This window comes from Balaenoptera borealis (assembly GCF_965194805.1).
Source record: "Balaenoptera borealis genome assembly, chromosome: 14".
NCBI lineage: Eukaryota > Metazoa > Chordata > Mammalia > Artiodactyla > Balaenopteridae > Balaenoptera > Balaenoptera borealis.
The window spans coordinates 87690022-87710496 of NC_138875.1; the positions used below are offsets into that span (position 1 = coordinate 87690022).

General features: G+C 44.0%; 1 long non-coding RNA gene across 2 annotated transcripts in view; it reads left to right on the forward strand.

Moving 5' to 3' along the window:
• The window catches only part of LOC309610406, a 104459-nt gene that overhangs the window by 26523 nt on the left and 57461 nt on the right, over positions 1-20475 (forward strand). The window contains exon 2 of one of the 2 annotated variants that reach the window (XR_014233909.1): positions 3678-3829. This is a non-coding gene — a long non-coding RNA (uncharacterized lncRNA). Of the gene's footprint in view, positions 1-1226; positions 3830-20475 lie in introns of those variants that run through there. The other variant, XR_014233910.1, reaches the window with a different exon arrangement.

Sequence of the window (20475 nt, forward strand, 5' to 3'; positions counted from 1 at the left end):
GAGGAACAGAGTGAGATTGGGGATGCACGCAGATACCCTATCGTGCGGGGCCCCCCAGGACCCTAGAACAAGGTTTCGGTTGGTTTGTCTGTTTTTCCCTGAGAACAGTAGGAAGTGACTGGGGGATTTTAAGCAGGAGAGTGACTTTATCATACTTCTGTTTACTTAAACCAGTTCAGTCTGGAAAAGCGGCTGTGGTGTGGGGAGGCAACTGGAGGACTGAGAGAGTAGAAGGTGGGATTCTGCTTTGGAAGCTGCTGTCGTCATCCGGGTGGTAGGTGATGGTGGCAGCGAAGAGGCTGAGGTGTGTCTTGAAGGGCAGCCCTGAGTTAGTTTCCCCCTGGGAGCTGAGTTGATCTGAGCAAAGCATCGGGGGCATTCTGGACTGGACCAAAAGCTCCGTGTCAGTTATATTTATTGTGACTGGTGATCCTTTTTTTCTCTTGGCTGCGTTGGGTCTTCGTTGCTGCGCGCGGGCTTTCTGTAGTTGCAGCGAGCGGGGGCTACTCTTCGTTGCGGTGCGCAGGCTTCTCACTGCGGTGGCTTCTCTTGTTGCGGAGCAAGGGCTCTAGGCACGCTGGCTCAGTAGTTGTGGCACGTGGGCTCAGTAGTTGCAGCACGCGGGCTCTAGAGCACAGGCTCTGTAGTTGTGGCGCACGGGCTCAGCTGCTCCGCGGCATGTGGGATCTTCCCAGACCAGGGCTCGAACGCGTGTCCCCTGCATTGGCAGGCGGATTCTTAACCACTGCACCACCAGGGAAGCCCTGGGGTCTTTTAAAACCCAGCCTGTGCACAGATGGCTTCATTATTTGGCAGCCCTAGGTCCGTGGGTCCCAGGACGCTAGGATCTATATATTGCCCTGAGAGAAAGGCTATTCCTCCCAAGAGGAGTCTTTTCCCCAGTCTCCTCCATTCTCTTTATTTATTTGTTTTCATTTTATTTTATTTTTACATTTTTTAATTGAAGTATAGTTGATTTACAATATTGTATTAGTTTCAGGTGTACAGCGCAGTGATTCCGTTTTATATATATGTACATATATACATATGTAGATTCTTTTTCAGATTCTTTCCCTTATAGGTTATGACAAAATATTGAGTACAGTTCCCTATGCTATACAGTAGGTCCCTGTTGGTTCTCCTTTACTCTCCATGAAGAAATCACCTCTCATTTTTTCCTCCCAGTTTCCTCCCAGTAATAGTTCTTGTCACATTACCTTAAAGATGAACACCCAAACCCGCTTAAAACAGCATCTGACAAAATAATGTAATCTTCTCTGCAGCTAGAGATGAGGAAAATGAATGATTACAATAGTGGTCCTATCACTGTCTTGTAGCGGCCATCAGTCCCTGGAGCAGGTTGAATACAGCTGGTGGGAAGGACGGTGTGGGTTTCCCCTTGAGTTAGTGGGGAAAAAAGCAGGAGCCTGTCTCTGACGTTTTGGTGGATGGATGTGGGATGGGGACCCTTCTTTGCTGCACTCACAGTCACTTCAAGTAAAATTCAGAGCTGTTCCCTTGACCTCAGGGTTGCGCAACCCCAGCACGATTGACATTTTTCTTTTTCTTGTTTTTTTTTTAAATTTTATTTTTTTGGTCGCATCCCACGGCATGCGGGATCTTAGTTCCCCAACCAGTGATGGAACCTGTGCCCTCTGCAGTGGAAGCGCGGAGTCCTAACCACTGGACCGCCAGGGAAGTCCCGACATTTTTCTTTGGATAATTCTTTGCCGAGAGGGGCCACTCTGAGAATTGTAGGATGTGTAGCAGCATCCTTGGATCCCGCCCACCAAATGCCGGTCCCCTCCCCCCCAGGTTGTGACCGAAAATCTCCAGACATTGCCAATATGCCCTGGGTGACACAATTACCTGTGGTTGAGAACTCCGATCTGGAGTAATCTGTGTCCCTGAGTCCCATAGAGTTATGAGCTGTTGTAACCCAATTAGGGGGGAATAAACTAAAATTCTCCTAACCAGTGACCACTCTATCATCTTCTGAGTTTCCTTCACCTGTGCTGAAGACCCTGCAGAAGGGCTCTCTCCCTGTGCCCACAAAGTCACTGATCCTTTTCTTTGCAAGTTCTGTGTTGTACATACTCATAGGATGTGGGTGGCCTTAGAGTTCAGTAGCTTTATTTTTTTCTTTACTACTTTTTTTTTTTTAATTCTCTGGAGTCCTAGAGTCTGACATTTTGACATCTGGATGTTGCAAAGGTCAAGACGGGGTTTCCATTCCATGAAGGGTCAGGAAAGGACACATGGGGGTTTGACTGGAGCTTGGGGTCGTCTTGGGTAGGCAGTTCTTCAGTGGGAAAGAAACTTAAGGCCGTGGATTTCAACCCACCTGCTGCAGCTTGAGCATCCCCTCCCACTAAGTGGCCACCCAGCTAGGGCACACCTGCACACACCCACAGGTGTGCCAGTATGGCCCTGCAGGTGGCGCTCTACCCAAATGCATCCCAAGGGGGTGCTGTTCATACCTTAGATGATGCAGCTTTGGGTGTCAGGCCAGGCATTTATGACCTTGGGAAAAGAGGTCTGGATTGGGAGTCAGCAGTTCTGGCTTCTAGTTCTGGCTCTGTCATTATTTTAGTTAAATGACCCTGGATAAGTCCTTTCTCCTGTCTGGCCCACATCTTCTCTTGAGTAAAATGAGTCATTTTTCAATAAGATTTGTGTTTGTCAAAGTGTGGCATCCTTAATCATTCTAGAGTTTTTTTAAAATGTGTTTTACTGAAGTATAGTTGATTTACAATGTTGTGTTAATTTCTGCTGTACCGCACAGTGATTCAGTTATGCATATATATTCTTTTTCATATTCTTTTCCATTTTGGTTTATTAGAGGATATTGAATATAGTTCTCTGTGCTCTACAGTAGGATCTTGTTATTTACCTGTTCTTTATATAATAGTTTGCATCTGCTAACCCCAAACTCCCATTTCCATCCCTCCCCACCCCATTCTAGGTTTTAAAATAATGTAGGTGTTCCCTGGCGGCCCAGTGGTTAGGACTCTGCACTTTCACTGCTGTGGGCCCGGGTTCCACCCCTGGTCAGGGAACTAAGATCCCACAGGCCGTGCTACACAGCCAAAAAAAACCCCACACAAACAAACAAAATAATAAAATAATGTAGGTGGTGCACAGGGAGAGTGTATATGTGTTTGTGTGTGAATATGTATCTATATGTGTGTGTCTATATATAGAGAGAGAGAGAGAAAGACTCATACATGCGTATGTACCTTATATGTATATATTCCTATAAATAAAGTGCATTAGAAGAAAGCAAAGTGAAGCTAACACACCAGACTTAGGATCCTGCAATGCCATTACTTACAACAAGTTCAGTTTGTTTGGGAAGTTAGGCCTGAGTTAAAGAAAAGTATCAAGCAAGTCATATTTTGAAGACGACGTGGATATAGTAAAATGTGTGTCCGCGGGTGACAGCATCTGGGCAATGGTGAGCAAGGACTTTGTGTCTTCTTCAGATCTGAGGTCAGGCTCACCTGCTCCCACTGCATCCCTCCAGCATGAGTGAGTATGCATTAGCCATCCTCAGAGGCTCAGAGACAAATCCCTGGGTGACACTGCACAGGGACACCCATGGCCCCTGAGAAGTGCACACCTTTCGTAAGTGGAGGGCACAGGAGGAGTTAAAGCCACTGTTCTTTCTCCCCTAGGATTTCCAGACCTGATCAGGGAGCCGGACTCCTCTGTGTCACCGCTTAGAACACACATCCTTTCTTTGCCATCAACATCGTTGATCATCAACCACCGCAGACACCTGCATGTGTGACTTTAAAAAGCCAATACAGCAGCATTTTGGTTGAAGGTGAGAAGTTCCCCGCTTGTTAAACTGCCACCTACCCATCTGGAGTGGCTGCCTTTTCCTTTGGTTTCTCCCTGCCCTCTGGGTACCAAGCCGGTTTCAGATTCCACTTGGAAAGCTCCTGAGGTTTTCAACCCACAGTCAGTGAAACGTGTCAAAAAGAAAACAATACCAGGTAATGGGATCAGAGGCCAGGGTGGGTGAGGCTACTTTAGAGAGGACGGCTGCTCAGGGAGAGCCTGCCAGGAGGGGTGTCTGACTCCGATGGGAGAAGGGGCCAAGCTGGCAAAGGTCAGGAGGTGACAGTTCCAGGCAAGGGAACAGCAAACACGACTGCTCAGAGGAGGGCCGTGTTTCGTGTGTTTAAATGATTTCTATAGATTTTATATTTAATAGTCATAGTAACATAACAAAAGAACTGGAGTTAGTCCCCATAGTAAAATTAATGAAAACTTTAAGGAAATCACTTAGCGAAAGATCCAGGCCAAGGGTGTGGATCTCAAAATCTGCTCCCTGCTAAGTATTGAACTGCAGGTGAGGGGTGTGCCGGTGAAGTTTATATAAATACCCTGTTTATAGGAGGGAGAGAAAGAGACAGAGAGAAACTCCCAGAGGAAAAAAATATTCCACTAGAAGTCATAGGACTTAGATTCTCCTTCTGGCAGAACTATGTTAAACCTCAGGCATGACCTTGGCCAAGCCAGCTGGCCTCTGTGTCCCAGTTTCCCTGTCTCTTTATGTGGAATAATCATCTCTCCCCTGCTCACCTCCCAGGGTGGTTGTGAGACTTACAGGTACGAAGGGGGTCCCAGGGGCAGGACACGGTGTGGAAAGGAAGGTACAAATTACTGTCATAGACACATGCCAGGCTTCCTTTGGTCAAACAATTAATCATAGCTGTTGCATGCGGCAGACTGACTCCACCATCCCGCACTTGATATCAGGTTATTTCTCCAAACGAAGATTCCGTTTAATAATGAAGCAGCAACTGAACAGGACTCAGGGATTATGAATATCGTTTCCCAGATCTCTTGGCAAATTGCACAAAAGACTGAGATATTTGGTGGCTGGATTCCTGAGGAGCCATTGAAGGAAACCGGGGGCTGGGAGGTGAATCCAAGTTCTCCCACCTGCTAGCTTGGGATCCTTGAGGAACACACCCAGCTTCTCAGAGCTCCTGCCCTGTCAGGTGAAGACGGTCATCCGCTTCGACAGTTTCTAGATGCAGCCAGCATCCCTCCTCCTGAGACCACAAGACTTCTTCTGCTGTCTGGGGTTGACAGGAGAGTTTCACCATCACTGATGAAAGTCATTTCCAAATTCCATCACTGCATGTGAGTGTGGAAATTAGAGGAATTCCCTGGTGGTCCAGTGGTTAGGACTTGCGCTTCCACTGTAAGGGGCCTGGGTTCAATCCCTGGTTGGGGAACTAAGATCCTGCAAGCCACGTGGCATGGCCAAAAAAAAAAAAAAAAAGAGAAATTAGATTAACTCTGGGTATCAGCGAGCCCCTTGAACATTAAACGGTATAAATTCCCCGGTTCAGGAACTGTCTCCGTCCCCCGTCAGGCTCCATCCTCTTTCCTGATAAAGAAAACCGCTCCTTAAATTGATCTATTAAGTATTTATTTTTTTAAAAATTTTATTGGAGTGTAGTTGCTTTACAATGTTGTGTTAGATTCTACTGTACAGCAAAGTGAATCAGCTATACCTATACATCTATCCCCTCTTCTTTGGATTTCCTTCCCATTTAGGTCAGAAGCATGGATTTTTTTTTTTTTCCCTGTCTCATAATAGGATCAGCTGAAATCAAACATCCAGAACCGTTAGCCCAGGGGCCCCTCTTCCAAACTGGATTTAGAGGAGTTTACTTCCAGGATCAGCAAACTGAAGGAAATGGCTAAGCTGCTTTCGGTTTCCTGCTCCCATGAAGCCATAAATAGTCTCCCTTTCCATCTCTGGAGGGCTGCTCAGTGGCACCGTTCCCCCATCACCAACACCGATAATCGCTGACCCTGCGTGGCCTGGGCAGGGGGTCATAAAAGCCCAGTCTCAGATCTGAGATCCCTTTAGACCCAGGGGCACATTTTAGAGAACAGTGTGTTGACAACATCGGAGAGGGGAGGGTAAAGTTGACATTTCTTTTCTCTTAGGAACATAAACAAGGATCATTTTCTGGCGTGGAACTTTTGGAGGCAAAAATGAGACCCTTATGATGATGTTTATGATAATATGCTAATGATTATGCTTCCCATTAATAAGGGGGACCCAGAAAATTGTTGGTTTTTTTGTGTGTTGCCATTTTTTTTTTTTTTTTTTTTTTTTAATGGCTGTGTTGGGTCTTCGTTTCTGTGCGAGGGCTTTCTCCAGTTGTGGCAAGCAGGGGCCACTCTTCATCGCGGTGCGCGGGCCTCTCACTATCGCGGCCTCTCTTGTTGCGGAGCACAGGCTCCAGACGCGCAGGCTCAGTAGTTGTGGCTCACGGGCCTAGTTGCTCCGCGGCATGTGGGATCTTCCCAGACCAGGGCGCGAACCCGTGTCCCCTGCATTGGCAGGCAGATTCTCAACCACTGCGCCACCAGGGAAGCCCTGTGTGTTGCTACTTTTTTATTGAAGTATAGTTGATTTACAATGTTGTGTTAGTTTCAGGTGTACAGCACGGTGATTCAATTATATATATATATATATATATATATGTGTGTGTATATATATATATATATATATATATATATATATGTATTCTTTTTCAGATTCTTTTCCCTTATAGATTATTATAAAATTTTGGAGTTCCCTGTGCTATACAGTAGGTCCTTGTTGGTTATCTATTTTATATATACTAGTGCATATCTGTTAATCCCAAACTCCTAATTTAAATTAGGAGTTTGCGGTTGTTTTTCAATTTAAGAGACATTGGACAAAATGGGATGCCAAATAGCTTCCCCAAACTTCTGAAGTATTTGTCAGAGGATGAGAAAGATTTTCTCTCCATGAAGGTGAAGGCCAATAGATACTGTGTTTTTCTACCAAGATAAATGCCAGGGACTGATTAGTTTTTGTCCCATTTCACACAGCCTTGAGAAATGAGCCCACTTGCACACTCTGAGACTTTGGCAGAGAAATGATGGAGTTGGCTTTGCTGTAACATTAGAAATCAGAAATACTGCTGCCGCCAGCAGGTCCATCCATATGTATTTGTGCCCTGACGTATGACTCAAAGGTGCTGGGGTAGCATGCCAGGATTGCTTTGGATTATTATAATTTAGCAAATCATCTAACTTATATATTAAGCTGGCTCAATAGACATATCCCCTTGTGCCTTCCTCTAAAGAAAAAAAAAAAAAGGTGGTGAATAATGATGACATAGGCACAAAGTCACAGGGTCCATTGTTTAAGTGTCCAATGCCTAAATAGAGAGATGGCTGGACCAGAACCCACACTCCACCCGAAAGCATCTGCTTCCAGTGGGTGGCAATCAGTAGAGCAAGGGAGAGAATTTTTATAGAATTTGGTTTATTGCCACATTCGTTTAGCCTTTTCTGAAAGATAATTCAGAAAGAATTTGGGGGAAAGAAGCAGCTTTCCATCAGATTTGCCCGTAGTGACACACAACCATCTTTTCATTATGCAGAGAGATTTTTAAAAATGTCTTAGCCAGACTAACTCTCCTGAGAGGAGTTTGCTTCTTGGTGGGACATGGGGGAGGGCGGGGCAGGCTCAGGATCAAAGGGGAGGGGGGTGTACATTCAGACCTTCTCTGGCCAAGAAACTGCCACCAATTTCCTGCAGTTCCCCAGCCCACCTGCATTCGACCAACCCCACACAGCTTACCCTCCTCGAGTTCTTTCTTTTTTAATTTAATTTTTATTTTATACTGGGGTATTCTTGATTTACAATGTTGTGTTAGTTTCAGGTATACAGCAAAGTGGCTCAGTTATACATATACATATATCCATTCTTTTTCAGATTCTTTTCCTATATAGGTTATTATAGAATACTGAGTAGAGTTCCCCGTGCTCTACAGTAGGTCCTTGTTGTAGAGTTCTTTTTTTATCGTTGTATTTATTAAGTTATTCAAGTACCCTCTGTGCTTCAGACCCACTCTGATTCTAGGCATACAAAATTAAATAATAACCATCACTTACCTTCAAGATTTTTACAGTGAAGCTGAGAGATATCTGCTGGCCATGTTCCTATCTGTAAGAGGAGGTATTTTACAAGTGATATGGTTACATATTTAGACAAAGAGCTAATTCTCCCAAGAGGAAAGTGTTTCATCAGGGAAGGCTTTAAAGTAAAGACAACATTGAAATGGGGTTTTGAAGGATGGGTAGGAGTTTGTCAGGAAGAACAATGATCTGTGAGTAATAAAACCAACAGCTACTCTTAACTGAGCACCAACTATGTGCCACATGTGCTTTTACATATTTGAAATGTCTTATTACTATTAATCATTCAATGGTAGGAGTTATAGAAACTCTTATATCCATGTTACAGATGAGAAAACTGGGGAAATTGACTCTCCCAAGTATAGGTAGCTTTTGGAGCAGGCAGACTGTCCTAAAACCTGGGCTCTGAGCTATCACACCCCACTGCTGGGTGTTCCGAGAAGAAGTGTCTGGAAAGGAGAGAAATCTAATGAAACATGAATGGTTGAAGAAAGTGTGTGCATCTCATCTGCCCAAGGATTGGAATGTGTCTGACTCACCCACCATATGACTTGGGGACAGAAAATCAAGCCCCTCTGAACCTCAGCTCCTTCACAAAGTGGGATGGGCAAGTGGCCTCCCGCCCAGGAGTTTGTGAGAATCCCTTTTCTTTGTGTTCCTCTCTTTCTCTATCCCTCCCTCTCCCCCTTTCTTCCTAACACGTGTCTGTTGAGTATCTATTACATGCCAGATACCTGGAAAAGCCCTGGGAATGCAGCTTAAACAAGGCTGGGTAAGGATGGGCCCCAGTGCTGTGGCTCAGGTGACTCAGCCTTGGCTGGCCAGTCAGAGAGCACTTAGTTCCAGGTGTGGATGGGCCAGTGGTCCTCCAGGGAGCCCGGGGCACCGCAGGATGTTGACAGCAGGCATCCCTGGGCCAGAGGGGTGCCTCTCCTTCTGTATTTCTCTCTGACTCTCTATCTCTCTGTATCTCTTGATCTGTCTTGCCGTCTCCCTGTTCTGTTGGTTTTTATTTCTTTCTGTGTCCTTAGCTGTCGTCTTCTCTCCTGGATTAACTCTCTCTCTTTTTAAAATCAGTCTGGCTTCCTCATTCTTTCTCTGTCTCTCTCTGTTGACTCTATCTTCCTCTGTATGTTCTCTCTTCCTGCTTGATGTCTTCCTGTCTGTCTTTCTGCTTCTTTGACTCTATTTAGGCATTAGGTTCTCAGTCTATTTCTCTCTCTCTCCTTCTCCCTCTATGTCTGTTTCTGTCACTGTCTCTCTCTCTCTGGCTCCCTCTCCTTTCCAATCTCTTGGTCCAGACACCCAGAAACTGGACTTGTCCAAGGGATGGGAACCAGCCAAAGACCCAGCTGCGTTCTCCCCTGTGACTGGACCTTCCAGTAACCAGTTGCAGGAGTCTTAAAACAGGGCTCACTCACCCTTCAATGAGGTCATTGTTGTGAACTTGAGTTGTATGCCTGTCTTCTGGAGTATTTCTCTCGGTAGCTCTGTCTAATCAGGTTTGGGTGTTAATTATATGACTGATATTTGCATGCTAGTTTGGTGGTAACTTGGTGTCATATTAAATTTTAATTTGGTCTAAGCTGGATAAGATTCCTTCAGTCAACAAAGATGCTTGTATTAGCAGGTTACAGATATAATTAGGCAGAGGTTGACTGAACCACTAATAGATTCAGGTACCGGGAAGGAATTAGAGATAAACACTCAGACACTTATTATTCAGTGTTGATGCTGGGGTATGTGAATCAGCAGGACCCACCTGAATTATGGAAGCCTGAGCATAAAATGCAGAATGCACCCACGTTTAAACTTAGGTGTTCTTGACATTTTCTCCCAGTCTCTCTTTTATCCTTGTTTCTCTATTTGTCTATCCTTCCCTCTTACCAGTCTTTCAGCTTGTGTATTTGCTGTCTTCTCTCTCTCGGTCTGATGGCGTATTAGTTTCCTGGGGCCGCTGTAACAAATCACCACACAATGGATGACTCAAAAGCACAGAAACATATCCTTTCACAGTTATGGAGGTAGAAGGTCCAGACTCAGCTTGACTGGGCCAAAATCAAGGTCAGCAGCATGGAGCTCCCTCCAGAGGCTCCAGGGGAGAATCTGGTCCTCTGGTTGCCTCAGCTTGTGGCTGCCTCACTCCAATCTCCACTCCCTAGGTCACCAAAGTTTCAGCACAGATGGATGTTGAACATGGATGGATGTTGAACATGGATGGTTGTTGAACATGGATGGAGGTACCTCCCTAATGCAGGTGGGTCCTGCTGATTCATAATGGAGCCTGTTGGACTTCCGAAGGATGGAGAGTGATTTGACCATGATGAGAGGTGGGGGAAGAGTGCAAGAGGGAGAGAGAGAGGATGGAAAAGGAAGGAGAGGGAGGGGATTTGGGAGGGAGGGGGGAGGAGAGAAGAGAGGATCATTATATAGACAAGTAGAGAAAATGACAGTTTCAAGCTCTGAAAGGAGCAAGAGTCACCAATAAAAATGTCCCCAAAGACCAAGCAGGTGACGGATACAAGCAGAACAGCTCAGGTGAACACGGAAGTGGAGATTGGGGTGCTTTGGCCACAAACCAAGGAGACCAGAGGACCAGATTCTCCCCTGGAGCTTCTGGAGAAAACGCCCCCCTGCTGACCTTGCTTTCCGCCAAGTCACACAGATTTTGGACTTTTGAGCCCCAGAACTGTGAACAGATATGTTACTGTTAAGTCACGCATTGTATGGTGATTTGTTGCAGCGGCCCCAGGAAACTAGCGGGTTTCTTCTATCTGTGCCACATCGTCCTCTGCCCTCCTCCTGTAAGGATCCATGCAGCTGTATTCAGGACTTGCCTGGATATTCCAGGACAGTCTTATCCCCATCTCAAGACTCTGAACTTAATTACATCTGTAAAAGTCCCTTTTTAGCCATTAAGGTGACATTTGCAGATTCCAGGGATTAGGGTGTGGAGCCGGTATTCAGTCCGTCACTCCGAATGCTGCTCTGTCTCCCGTCTCTTCTCCCTCTCACCACTCAGAGAAGGGGCCTTTCTGAGGAATCTTCAGCTGCTGCTCTCTGGTCCAGAACCAGAAATTAACTGACTTTTCTAACAGAGGAGACAGACAGGAACATCTGTCTTGATCTGCATCTCCTACTCAGAGCCATGTGGATGGAGACCAGAGCAGGTGAACATAAGAGAACCCCTGACTTCCCTTGACCTTGACTGAAAGAGGCTTTTACCAACAGGAACAAAATGATCACATTTGACCTCCCACTTCTGGGACTGTAGAAACCACTTCCTCTCACAAAACGATCTTCATCAAGCTGTGTGGGGCATTAGCCGAGAGCTGGTTCTTTGAAGCTGGGCACTTGACCATCCCCATCCTGCTGCTTATTAAATGTTGGCCTTGGGCACACTGGTAACCACCTCTGAGCCTCAGTTTTCTATCCTGTAAAATGGGCACGATAATGGCGCCTCCTTTGAGGGCTGCTGTGCATTTACAGTTTCTCTGTACTTCCCTCTCCCTTTCTCTCTCTGCTTTGTTTCTGTGACTCTGTCTTTATCTTTCTTTTCATCTCAGCTTCCATGTTCTCTGCATTGCAGCCTGTGTTTCACTCTCTCTAGCTGTCTCTCTAGTTGTGTGCAAACGTGTGTTTCGTCTGCCTGCTGTTGCTTTGTTCCTTGGCTTTATTTGAGCTGGCGGATTCTCTTTCTGTCTCAGTTTCTTTGTCTCTCTCTGTCTGCCCATCTCCCGTTTTCTTTCTCTCTCACTCACTCTGATGAGGGTTCTGTTCACAGAGTGCTCTGCTGGTCCTCCTCGGTACAGAACCGGGAGATTCCTCATCCTTTACCCACCCACAGAAGCCTGACAGACGCCTGTCTCCCAATTCAGAGTCTACTGATGGAGGTTGGCACTGAGTGATAGAAGACATCTCGACTTCACTTTGCCTGTTCTTTATTATCTATCCAATAGAGAGAGAGACTCAGCCATGAATGGAATCGACTCAAGCCTCTCATATTTTTTATTCACTGGGACGTGGTACAGTCCTACTGAGGTACCAACACAGCACAGACAATCACACTTGACCTCCAACCTCAATTACTGTGGCTCTGGGGCATCGGTTAAGAGCGTGTGCTTTGGAGTTTGGCAAGTCCCAGCTCAGCATCTGACCAGGTGTGACCTTAGCTAAGTCACTTCTTTCACTGAGCCTCAGTTTCCTCTTTTGTAAAATGGGTGTAATAATAGTACCTCCCTCTGGGGGCGCTCTTGTTTCTTCCGTCTTCACCTCTATCCATCACCTGCTTGGTCTTTGGGGACATTTTTGTTGTTGACTCTTGCTCCTTTCAGAGCTCAAAACTGTCTTTTTTCTCTACTTGTCAATATAATGATTCTTTCTTCTCTCTCCCATCCTCTCCACTCCCCTCCCTCTCTCCCTCTTGTACCTTCCCTCCACCTCTCATCATGGTCAAATCACTCTCCATCCTTCGGGAGTCCAACAGGCTCCATTATGATCCCCAATTTTACAGATGAGGGACTGGAGACCAGCGAGATTCTTGCTGGCTTGGGATCACCCAGGAAACTTGCAGCATAGCTGAGAGATGAACCCACGTCCTGTGATTCTTATTTCAGAGCCTCTTTTATTTTAAATTAATTTTTATTAGGTCTAGTTGATTTACAATGTTGTGTTAGTTTCTGCTGTACAGCAAAGTGAATCAGTTATGCATATACATACATCCTCTTTTTTTAGATTCTTTTCCCATATAGGTCATTACAGAATATTGAGTAGAGTTCCCTGTGCTGTGCAGTAGGTCCTTGTTGTTGACCTATTTTAAATATAGTAGTGTGTATATGTCAATCCCAATCTCCCAATTTACCCCTCCCCCCTTCAGTGCCTCTTATAATGACTCATCTGACCTTCCTAGCAGTGAGGCCAAGGATGTGAGCTGGTCGTGTAGGCCCTGGTGTTTGTCTCTCACTGATAAGTGAAAAATGTCTTAAATACTTCAGGATTATATAAAAAATGTAGAGACTCAATGTCAGCAACCCCCCTTGTGGACTCAAGATGAAAGAGCACTGATTTTTGTTATTATGATGGCAGAGCGTCTCCTGGACATCAAGGGCAGGAAATGAACCATCCCTTACTCAAGAATGACCTGGAACCAGCCTTGGAGCTCTTATTTCTGCTTCTCTCTGCATTTGTCTCTCATTATTGCTCTTCCTACAGAACAACTTTCCCTGCTTTTCAGTTTGTGGAGCCACCAGCTGCTCCTAAGTTTATGTCTCTACCTCTCAAAAATAGAGCTAGGACAGACTTCATCCCTTAATTGCACTCCTGTTGTCTCATTGGCCCAGTTTGGGTCACGTGTTCACCAATGGACCAATCAAAGGTGGCCAAGGTGGGCAGGGTCATTCTTCCCAACATGGCGGCCAAGGTCCCTCTTGCTGTTACCATGGGGATGGCTATCAGGAAAAGAGAAATTCCTAACGAGTATTTAGAACAGCATTGTTTGATGGCTTCACATCCATTTAACACTCATGGGATGACCACATACCATGTGCCAGTCATGAAAGTTGGTCTCTACCTTCGTGGGCTTTCCAATTTCTTGGATTTTTCTTGGTTCAGTTCCCCCCACTTTCCAAGAGGAACATTTGTGTTTAGTGTCACTTCTCCAGCTTCAAGCTTTCCATGGAGGGGTTGCAGACTCATCTGTTTTATATTCTGTTGTACAAATTATGAAGAAAGACTCGATCAAGAAAACTTGCTGAACAATACGTAAAGCCCACCAGCCCACCGTCTTCTTTTCAGTGACCCCTTAGAGGGGTCGGATAGGTGGGTGTTACTATCTAGTTAATCTTCGCTACTGATGGATGTTCTCTGTCCGCACGTAGAGTGATAATGGGAGTTTCTTCCTGTTTTTCCCTTTTCCCCATATTAGCTATTACCCCCTTGACACAAGAACTGTGCTTTGAGCGCGGCTGAATTTTTATTGAATTTTCCTTTAAGTACTGTCTTTTTGGAAACATCTCTCTTCATTTTCTTCAGGGACCAGCAGGTAGCTGGATTTCGAAAGCGTCTATTGCCAGGATAACAAGATAACATGTTATCAAAGACCACAAAAATAGAGTTTAAATGGTGGCCTAGGCAGACTTCAGAGATATCTGAGGCTCAACACTACAATTAAAAATCATGATTTAAGTTGTAGCCAAAACCCTAGTTTCTCTCGGGCTGAAGTTTACAGCTCTCTTGAAGTTTTATCCGTCGTAACTCAATCATAACATCTGAGGGCAAAGAGAGAAAAATGAAATAAAGTTGTCATGAGAGTCCCCTTCAAAGGCTGGCATGGGGAAGCCAGCAGACAGAATATGAGCAAACAGATTTCAGAGTTGGTTATTACTCCCGGGGCTTTCTGAACACAGGAGAATCCAGTGTATAATCAACCACAAGCCTTGTGGTCAGTATTTATGAGCTTTGGATCTCCTTGTATATTTCTCCTACCAACACACATTGTGCAAAACACATTTTCACATTGTGCAAAACACAATCAGTTTTGTTGGGCATTTTTGCTTGTTTGTTTGTTTGAATCAAAGTTTTAGGAATTTGATTTTTTACATGCAAAGGGTTAGTTTTTTGGGTTAGTTAAGATAAAATTTTAACTTCATTTATCACAAGACATGGTTGGCTGCCACAATACCATGGCAGCTACAACAGTAAGCATTTACTTCTAAGTGTTTTTGGTCCAATCTTGGCTGTGCCCCTGGGCAGCCAGTGCTTTAACTCTGCCCGCCCAGTGGTAAGAACAGAAACAGTAGTACATGCATTTCTTAAGAAAAGAATTGCAAGGAATTGGTCTGTGCAGTCGTAGGTGGTAGCGAGGCAAGTCGGAAATCCACAGGGCACCTGGAAACTCGGACAGGAGCTGACCTTGCAAAACATGGGCTGAAGTTCTTCCTTTTTTCATGGAAACCTTAGTTCTGCTCCTAAGAACTTCTCTCCACATCTAAACTATTTATTTATTTATTTTTGGCTGCGTTGGGTCTTCATTGCTGCGCGCAGGCTCTCTCTAGATGCAGTGAGCGGGGGCTACTCTTTGTTGTGGTGCGCGGGCTTCTCATTGTGCTGGCTTCTCTTGTTGCAGAGCACGGGCTCTAGGTGCGCAGGCTTCAGTAGTTGTGGCATGTGGGCTCAGTAGTTGTGGCACACGGGCTTAGCTGCTCTACGGCATGTGGGATCTCCCTGGACCAGGGCTCGAACCTGTATCCCCTGCATTGGCAGGCGGATTCTTAACCACTGCGCCCCGCACCTATACTTCTGTGTCAACTTTAATGAGTTCTTTTCACCCCCAGTTCCTCAAGGCTTCCTTTCCTTAATGGATATCTGAAATATCTATTTGTGATTGTTTAATCTCCCTGGTGAGAATGGACTCTTCCAAGCTTGATCTCTGTACCTTTTGATTGTTTCTTTGTTTATCATCTTCATGCCCAGAACAGAAATTTGACAAGAGTATATGTTCAGAAAATACTTGGTGCATGAATGAATGACTACAATTTTAATGCACAGAAATCTCTTGCATTCCTATACACTAACACTAAAGATCAGAAGGAGAAATTAAGGAAACAATCCCTTTCAAAATTGCAACAAAAAGAATAAAATACCTAGGAATAAACCTACCTGAGGAGGTAAAATACCTGTACTCAGAAAATTATAAGACACTGATGAAAGAAATCAAAGATGACACAAACAGATGGGGAGATATACCATGTTCTTGGATTGGAAGAATCAATATTGTGAACATAAGTACACTACCCAAAGCAATCTACAGATTCAATGCAATCCCTATCAAATTACCAATGGCATTTTTTACAGAACTAGAACAAAAAAATCTTAAAATTTGTATGGAGACACAAAAGACCCCAAATAGCCAAAGCAGTCTTGAGGGAAAAAAACGGAGCTGGAAGAATCAGACTCCCTGACTTCAGATCATACTACAAAGCTACAGTAATCAAGACAGTATGGTACTGGCACAAAAACAGAAATACAGATCAGTGGAACAGGATAGAAAGCCCAGTGATAACCCACGCACATATGGTCAACTTATCTTTGATAAAGGAGGCAAGAATATGCAATGGAGAAAAGACAGTCTCTTCAATAAGTTATGCTGGGAAAACTGGACAGTTACATGTAAAAGAATGAAATTAGAACACACCCTAACACTATACACAAAAATAAACTCAAAATGGATTAAAGACCTAAATGTAAGACCAGACACTCTAAAACTCTTAGAGAAAAACATAGGAAGAACACTCTTTGACATAAATCACAGCAAGATCTTTTTTAACCCACTTCCTAGAGTAATGGAAATAAAAACAAAAATAAACAAATGGGACCTCATGAAACTTCAAAGCTTTTGCACAGCAAAGGAAACTATAAGCAACGAAAAGACAACCCTCAGAATGGGAGAAAATATTTGCAAATGAATCAACAGACAAAGGATTAATCTCCAAAATATATAAACAGCTCATGCAGCTCAATATTACAAAACCAAACAACCCAGTCAAAAAAGGGGCAGAAGGCCTAAATAGACATTTCTCCAAAGAAGACATACAGATGGCTAAGAGGCACGTGAAAAGCTGCTCAACATTACTAATTATTAGAGAAATGTAAATCAAAACTACAATGAGGTATCACCTCACACTGGTTAGAATGGGCCTTATCAGAAAATCTACAAACAACAAATGCTGGAGAGGGTGTGGAGAAAACGGAACCCTCTTGCACTGTTGGTGGGAATGTAAATTGATACAGCCACTAGGGAGAACAGTATGGCGGTTCCTTAAAAAACTAAAAATTGAGCTACCATATGACCCAGCAATCCCACTACTGGGCATACACCCAGAGAAAACCGTAATTCAAAAAGACAATGCACCCCAATGTTCATTGCAGTGCTATTTACAATAGCCAGGTCATGGAAGCAACTAAATGCCCATCCACAGATGAATGGATAAAGAAGATATGGTACATATATACAAAGGAATATTACTCAGCCATAAAAAGGAACGAAATTGGGTCATTTGTAGAGATGTGGATGGACCTAGAGACTGTCATACAGAGTGAAGTGAGTCAGAAATAGAAAAACAAATATCATATATTACCGCATATATGCAGAATCTAGAAAAATGGTACAGAAGAACCAGTTTGCAAGGTAGAAATAGAGACACAGATATAGAGAACAAATGTATGGACACTAAGGGGGGAAAGCGGGGTTGGGGGATGGTAGTGGGATGAATTGGGAGATTGGGATTGACATATATACACTAATATGTATAAAATAGATAACTAATAAGACCCTGCTGTATAAAAAATAAATAAATAAAAGTAAACAAAATAAAACAAAAAATAATACAATTTTATTTAGAGGGAACAAAAAATACATGTAAAACATGGCACTGCTTCACCTTCTCTAGCTCAATTATCATGTTTTCAGATTTTCACTACACATTTTCTGTTCTGTTGACAAGTCACTATCAGTTCCCAATTTAATATCAATGTAAAGCAAATCATCTATATAAAAGAGAAGAAAAAGAGTACTTACCACGTACATTGTTGAGAAGGTTAAGTTAGCACTATAATTACACGTGCCATTTCTCTTCACACTTATTCTGCTTGTTTTCTAAAACTGTAGCTCAGAGGAATGTGAACTCTGTAACCCGGTCTCTGTCAAGAGTGAGCCATGAAAAGATCGAATGGGCAGGACCAGGATTTCAAGAAAGATCTGAGTCGTTGAGAAAATAAAGAGTATCCCTAAATAACTCATTTGCAAAATAAACATTTGCTCTATCAAAAGTGTACACTCTAAGACCCATTGGATTAGGGTGTGTGAGCCCTGAATACTCTTGCTTTGGCCAATGCAGGAATCAGACTTCATGTCCCTTGTCCCTTTGTGCCTCCTCTGTCATTGCAGGTAATGTGATGAGCTCTGATGCATTGCAGTGTGTTCTTTAAGAGGTGTTCATGGTGGTGCTGAGGGCCCCAGACATGAAACCACAGGAGAAACAATGAAAGAAAGCATCAGTGTTTACCTGGTGAGAAAAGAAAAAGGCTCATGGCTGGGACGAAGAAGGGATAGAAACTCTTCTTAAGGACTGGAAGGGCCATCATGTCAATGGAGTCTTTGTTTGTTGTTTTTTTTTTAAATGAATTCTACTTAAAAGTTCAAGTAGAAGTTAAAAGGCAACCGATTTGGGCCCTAATCCAAGGAAGGAAGAGAGGTCTTTGGTGTCTCTGCCTCTTCTTATAAGGGCACCAGTCCTATTAGATTAGGGCCCACCCTTATGACCTCATTTCATCTTCATTACTTCCCTAAAGGTCTTAGGACTTCAATAATTCAGTCCATAAGAATTTCAGGGAGATTTGCAGCAATGTGGATGCAACTAGAGATTATCACACTAAGTGAAGGAAGTCAGACAGAGAAAGATAAATACCAGCCGATATCACTTATTTGTGGAATCTAAAATATGACACAAATGAACTTATCTATGAAACAGAAACAGACTCACAGACATAGAGAACAGACTTGTGGTTGCCAAGGGGGAGGGGGACTGGGGGAGGGATGGAGTGGGGAGTTGGGGTCAGCAGATGTTAGCTATTCTATATAGAATGGATAAACAACAAGGTCCTACTGTATAGCACAGGGAACTATATTCAATATCCTATGATAAACCATAATGAAAAAGAATATTAAAAAAAGAATGTATATCTATGTATAACTGACTCACTTTGCTGTACAACAGAAATTAAAGCAACATTGTAAATCAACTATACCTCAAGAAAAAAATGAAAAAAATAAAATAAACAGGAGAAATTATATCAGAAAAAAAAATAGAATTTTGGGGAGACACAATTCAGCCCATAACACTATCCAAAGATGCAGTGAGCTCCTGAGTGGTCACATAGTCTTTGCTAGAACATTTCCAGTGAATGTCCTGACATTGAGAATCATCATAGAGGCGTGGATTGGTATTTGGAAACTCTTCATTCATGCTTTGACTTGGGCTTGAGACCTGAAGGATTATGATTTAGTAAAACGCTTTCGTTCCACTATAGTGACTAGATATTGATGACCTTCTCTGAGCAGAATGATGTACAGAGAGCTTTGTGAGCCCCCAGGATGGGCTATCTTTGCCTCCTGCCCGTAGAGGGTTATAATCAGGCTAATGAAAAGAAACGGTTAATAACTGGGCTTCCCTGGTGGCGCAGTGTATAGGAATCCACCTGCCAGTGCAGGGAACACAGGTTCGAGCCCTGGTCCGGGAAGATCCCACCTGCTGCGGAGCAACTAAACCTGTGCACCACAACTACTGAGCATGTGCTCTAGACCCCGTGAGCCATAACTACTGAGCCCGCGTGCCACAACTACTGAAGCTCATGCGCCTAGAGCCCGTGCTCGGCAACAAGAGAAGCCACCGCAAAGAGAAGCCACCGCAATGAGAAGCCTGCACACAGCAACAGAGTAGCCCCCGCTCACCGCAACTAGAGAAAAGCCCACGCACAGCAACAAAGACCCAACGCAGCCAAAAATACATTTAAAAAAAAAGAAATGGTTAATAATTTCTAAGCTGGCACTAGGCACTATTATAAGCATGTTTGATATATTGACTCCTTCAAATCACAGATCTTTTTGAGGTAGGTATTACACAAAAAATAGTATTTATTGTGTGACTTTACAGATGTGGAGACATTACGTAACTCACCTCAAATCACCCAGCTAATAGGTGGTGGACCCCTAGGTACCCATAGGTGCTTGCTGGCTCCAGAGCTGCCCCTGATCAGCTCTGTGCATGACTGAATTTCAGTGTGCTGTGTAGATATAGAGCATTCTTTTTTTTTTTTTTTAATTAATTAATTAATTAATTTTTATTTTTGGCTGTGTTGGGTCTTCGTTTCTGTGCGAGGGCTTTCTCTAGTTGCGGCGAGTGGGGACCACTCTTCATCGCTGTGCGCGGGCCTCTCACTGTCGCAGCCTCTCCCGTTGCAGAGCACAGGCTCCAGACGTGCAGGCTCCGTAGTTGTGGCTCACGGGCTTAGTTGCTCCGTGGCACGTGGGATCCTCCCAGACCAGGGCTCGAACCCGTGTCCCCTGCATTGGCAGGCAGACTCTCAACCACTGTGCCACCAGGGAAGCCCCCGAGCATTCTTAAAGCTATTAGAAAAAGTACCCCCGGCTACTGCTTTTCCATCAGAGGGATCAGTTTGTTGGAATTAGCTTTTCTGAATTTTCAAAACGCCTGTGTTTCCAACCACATCCCCTATAAGGCCCATTTTCTTCTTTTTACTGAGGTTCTCTGAAGGTCTTTTGCGGAAGGAAGAAAACTGCGATTTCCTGGGTGTGATTATATCGTAACCTTTGAGAGTCTGTCTTTCAGACTAAAGAATGGGCTCATGTCTTTGTGTTGTTAGGGACTGTACTGCTTGCCAAGGAACCTTGGTTTCCGGAACACCAGA